General features: G+C 45.0%; 1 protein-coding gene across 4 annotated transcripts in view; it reads left to right on the top strand.

The window, feature by feature from the left end:
- Positions 1-5712, top strand: part of SLC9A9 (solute carrier family 9, subfamily A (NHE9, cation proton antiporter 9), member 9) — a 656333-nt gene that overhangs the window by 466952 nt on the left and 183669 nt on the right. The gene's annotated exons all lie outside the window — the stretch shown is intronic.

The following is a 5712-nucleotide window of genomic DNA, read 5'->3' on the forward strand; positions in this document are numbered from 1 at the left end:
TTTTCTGTGGAGACTGGTCTCCAGCCCCTAGCCCCTCCCCAGCACACACCTGACAAGTGATGGAAGGAATGACCACCTGCGATTGATCCATGCAAGTCCTAAACTGTTATGAACCTGGTTAATTGTTTTGCTTGTATAAGCACATTTTGCTTCATCCATTTGTCAAGCTGAAGGAAGGTTGTTTTATAAAAGGAGATTTAATTAAATGTTTCATCCCAGCCCAGGCTTTCTCTCCACATCTGCATTATGCTTGTGTCATATTTTCCCTGGAGGGCAGGAAAACAATTTAGTGAAAATGAAGGATCCATTGATTTACTATTGAAAAAGGAAATGCCAAGCTAACAGCTCCCCTCTATAATTTTCTAGTGACCATAAGCGAGAATCCAGCCATTTAACTTCCAGACGTGTGTTTCCTGATGCTTTACATCCTTCTATACCATTCGTGTGATTCTGTTTATGGCCTTGCTCTTGATTGAAATTATTTCTTGAACACTCTTAACAGCTATTTTTCTTCCCTGAACAGACAAGATGTTTCTAGTAATTAATATCCTTTCATTGTTTCCACCTCCAGGCTGGTGACTGGGGGGTGGGGAATCTTTCTTTCCCCAAGACCCTCTCAGTGGGATCATAATAGCCTCCCACCGTTTAGCCACAGATCTCCCTGTGAACAGAATTTAACTTGACCTACTTTTCTGCCTGTTGAGCTGCCTCAGGCCTCAAATGTTCTCCTAGCAGAGATCAGCGATTTTCTGGGTTAAAGTCTTAGATCTTCAGCTCAATACAGTATCCCAGCACCTCAAAAGAAGCAGGTAGAGGAGGCCGAATGTGACAAGACCTGCGCTGGGTGGCCTGTTCCTCCAGCCACCCTGTGTCTGCTGATTATCATCCTGGAAACTGAACCTGTGGCCAAGGACCAGGACAGCTCTAGAAATTTCATTCTGAAGGGAGGGAGTTCATGAGTGAATGCAGAAAGGAATGTGGGACTAGAAATCAGGAAAATATGTTTGCCATAAGGGGCACTGTGTCTTTGGGCACAATCTGTCACCTCTGAGGGTTTCAGTGTCCCTGCCAGTGCTAAGAGTCTGTGATTAATTCACTCAGTTTCATTGAGCATCCACTAAGCAGCAGCCTCTGTGGCTGGAGCAGTTGGAACCAGACCCAGTCCTGCCATCATGGAGTTCCAAGTCTAGTGGGAAGAATGGGCTGGAACAAATTTGAGACAATACTCTGATTAGAGCTATACATGTAGGGCACACAAGACTATGAGACATTGCCAGGAGATCTAGCTCGGCACCTGGCTAGAGAAAATCCAGGGAGTGGAGGAAGGCCTTTAGAAAGGAGTGACTTTGGGGTGAACTCACAAAAGATGACTTAGGGACTTCCCTGGTGGTCCAGTGTTTTAACTTTGCCTTCCAATGCAGGGGCTGCAGGTTGGATCTCTGGTCAGGAAGGTAAGATCCCACAGGCCTTGTGGCCAAAAAACCAAAGCATGAAACAGAAGCAATATTGTAGCAGATTTAATAAAGACTTAAAAAAAAGATGTGTTAACCAAGAGGAATATGACTCAGGCAGACCCATGCAGACAAAGGAGCAATGCTACCACAGACTTGTCAAGCACCCTGGCTGAGGATGCTCATTTTCCTGTGCCAAGCATCTGTCTTCTCTCCAGTTGCTCTATTAGGAAATGCACCTGCAAACCTCTGGACTGGAGCTGGTCAGCCAGAAAGCACTTATACCTAATTAGTCACAAGCTGCTATCCATAAAGAGGAAATGTTTTATTTTACTGTGTTAGACCAAGGATGAGGGCAGCTGTACTTCTCACTGTCACCTCTTCCATCTGCCCAACAAAGAAAGGAAGGGAGAGGACAGCACTTCTGCTCTGATTTTCACAAATCATCTGACCAAATCACAAGTGGCTCATCAGAACAGGACAGTAGCTCACCTCTCAGTTGCTGATGGACCAAACAAGATATAACTGAAGCTGTCTTGCATTTATAGCACTGTCCACCCAGAGCCATCAAAATGTTTTGTGAGCGTGACAAGCAACAGGGTCTCATGCTAATGCTAAGTGCCCTCATAATCAATGTTCACAGGCCCAAGTCTGGCTTATTAGCCAGTTGGGGTGGGGGCGGGGCATGCCTGGGACGGGGGCATGAGCTGAACCTGCCAACCGAGACCAGACCCTGTGCCCAGCAGTCAGGGCTTTCTCCATGGATGCCGAGAGTGAGCCTCATGAAGACTCGAACCTACTTCTCCCCATACCAGGGGAAGCCCCCACATCCCTTGTATCTGGAGAGACAATGTGAGGGCTGATTGCCAGGAACCTGGAGCAAGAGAAGGGCGGAGAGAGACTAGAGGCAAAGAGGGAAAGGCCCGGCCTGAGGGTGAGGGAGGCTGAGGAGGAACATGGGCTGCATCCACGGGGTGATTAGTTTAGAGTGACGTAAACACTGGCACAGTCATCTTGAAGGACTGTTGTCAAGGTCTGTGACTTGCCTTTCTGCAGCATTCCTCCTGCTCCTACCTCTGTCCCTACTATGTCCCTCTAAGGGAGGACATACTAAAAGTGTGGTGCAGTCCTGTTTGTATATAGTTGTGTTTGTCCTCCAGGGGTGTTAGTGGTCTCACTAAGCAGGGTAGAGAGATGGGCCCTCACGTGCCATTTTGGGCTGAGTGGCACTCAAGCTCCAGTCCCACAGAAGAGATCTAAGTGGGGCTCCCAGTCACCTCTCAAATCCTGCCACTCCAGGGACTGCTCTGGGAATCTGCCCTAGGCTACCATGCCCCTGATCCTTTCATTCCAGAGCTCTTGTCTCCTGGGAAGCTTGATTTCATTGATTCATTCCTTGAAGATAATTCAGTAAAAATCTAATGTGTCCGGCAATATGTTAGACTCAAAGTGAAGACATTTTTCCTTGTTCTGACTTCTGAATTTCCCAGATTTTCTGTGGTGAATCTGTGAATTTTTTTGGACAATAAGATTTGCTATAGAATTAAAATTGAAAATGGAAATATGTAAGCTAAGCAGTTATTGTTGTTGCTGTTTAGTTGCTAAGTCAGGTCTGAGTCTTTTGCAACCCCATGGACTATAATAGCCTGCCAGACTCCCCTGTTCTTGGGATTTCCCAGGCAAGAATACTAGAGTGGGTTGTCATTTCCTCTTGCAGTGGATCTTCCTGACCCAGAGATTGAACCCAAATCTCTTACCTCTCTTGCCTTGAGGGGCAGAGTCTTTACCATTGAGCCACCTGGGAAGCCCAAGCATTTATTAGAGAAAAGCAGATTATTATTACTTTTAAAAATACTACTTGAAACTCTTACTTTAAAACCTTGACTTTGTTATCCTCTTTACCAAGAAAATACAAGGCTATTGGACTCCAACTTTCTCACCATCTACAGATGCCTTTCTTCCAACTCAGAGAATCAGGTTCATTGGGTTTATAGTGGGGAAAACCTCCTTAAGAAGCAAAGATATAGTCATGCAGGCTGTCATCAAAACATTTGCAAGATCAATGGTTAAAAGAGAAAAGACATCCAAAAATAGAATTTTCAAATATAATATAAAATATATTAAATATGACAAGATCAACAGGGATAAATATTTTTAAAGGTGTCTTAGTAAGATCTAAGAGATGCCAGTAGAAAGTGTTTACTCCAGCTGAAGGGTGGGAAAACTTGATGGCAAACACGGGAGCCATGCTTGAAAGGAAACAGGGTCCAGAGCTGCAATCAAGGTCAATATTGGGTGATCAAGGAGGGGGTTAACATGAGCTGTAGAAGAGGTCAGAGGAGGAGGCTCATGGGATGGACCACATGAGCTTGGTTAGCTAGCATGAAGCCCAGGAGACATAAAAGATGAATGTAAGGTTCATGAATCCAGCTCTCTCAAGCTGGATGGAGGGTGCTGGGAGCCAGGCAGGATTTGATTCTATCATCAGAGGCCCAGGTGGCGCTAGTGGTAAAGAACCCATCTGCTGATGCAGGAAACGTTAAGAGACTCGGTTTCAGTCCCTGGGTCAGGGAGATCCCCTGGAGGAGGAAATGGCTACCCACTCCACTATTCTTGCCTGGAGTAATCCCATGGACAGAGGAGCCTGGTGGGCTAGAGTCCATGGGGTCACAAAGAGTCGGAGATGACTTAAGTGACTTAGCCTTCACCATTTCAGAGGCATTGAGATGATGGGGACTCTTCCCAAGTCAGACTGGTCCAGAAGCAGAGGTTATGGATCAGGGTGAGGAGAGATGGAAATTTATGAAGCTGAATCCAAAGAAATAAGATGAATACCTGATCTAAGGGAATAGCCATATGAATGGGGAGAGGGAGCAGACACAAGAGGCAGCTCAGAGACAGAATTGGTAGATTCTGGAGAAACAAGGATTTTTCTTCAACCTGTGCCCTGATATTGGATGGGGCCAGCAAGCGGAGGTTAGTAGTTGCAATAGAACTCGCAAGGAAAATTATAGCACAATATAGAGGCTGGAAAGGAAAATTACAGGATGTTCTTCCATGAGAACTTCTTCAGTTCAGACGCACAAGAGGAGATGCCAGCATAATGAAAGCTAAACATAGGATTTCCAAGTAAGCAAGAAAGATAACTTACAAGACTTCTCTTTCTGTCTCCTTTCTGCCTCTCTTATTTTTTTTTTTAAAGTCATATGTGCTTGCTCAGTCACTCAGTCATGTCTGACTTTTTGCGACCCCATGGACTGTAGCCCACCAGGCTCCTCTGTCCATGGGATTTCCCAAGTGAGAATACTAGAATGGGTTGCCATTTCCTTCTCCAGGGATCTTCCCAACCCAAGGATCAAACCCAGGTCTCCTGCATTGGCAGACAGATTCTTTACCAATGACCCACCTGGGAAGTCCTCTTTTAAGTCATCAGTTACTAAATATCTATGAAGCAGTTACAGTATGTAAAAAGCCAAAGAAACAAAATTTAATACCACATTCCTAATCTCAAATGACTCAATGTATTTGCAGAGATAGAACTTCATCCCCATGTCAACATAACATCATACACTGTAGTTCATAATAAAGGCCACCTTGGAAAAGATGCTGAAATGTGAATCAAACTTGAAATGTTACATAAATTAGGAGGAACTACGGTGTGTGTGTGTTGGGGAGGGGAAGGCAAGTATCATAGTATAGCGCTACTCTGTGCATTTATTTGACTTTTTATCTTATTCTCCTGCCCATATTTGCAGGGAAAGAATAGAGACACAGACACAGAGACTCAGTTGGGGAAGGAGAGGATGGGACAAATCGAGAGAGTAGCATTGACATATATACAGTACAGTGTGCTAAGTAGATAGCTAGTGGCAACCTGCTGTTCTCCTTAGGGAGCTCAGCTCGGTGATCTGTGATAACCTAGTAGGGTAGGGTGTGGGTGATGGGAGGAAGGCTCAAGAGGGAGGGGATATATGTTACTTATGGCTGATTCACGGTGATTACAGCAGAAACCAAGACAACATTGTAAAACAATCATCCTCCAATTAAAAATTTTTTAAAAGAGAAATAAATAAAACCCAGAGAGGTTAAGCAACTTGTTCAAAGTCACACAGCCAGTAAGCTGCAGAGTTAGGAGAGCCTGATTCAAAGGCCCGGTGCAACATATCACCCTCCAGTGAGGCAGAGGTCAGGTAGGGAGGCAGCTGGAGGCAAACGATGTGCAAAGAGAAGGAAGATGGAGGCTACCTAAATTTCAAAACCA

The sequence above is a fragment of the Bison bison genome, unplaced genomic scaffold (assembly GCF_000754665.1).
Source record: "Bison bison bison isolate TAMUID 2011002044 unplaced genomic scaffold, Bison_UMD1.0 scf7180017864384, whole genome shotgun sequence".
NCBI classification, from domain to species: domain Eukaryota; kingdom Metazoa; phylum Chordata; class Mammalia; order Artiodactyla; family Bovidae; genus Bison; species Bison bison.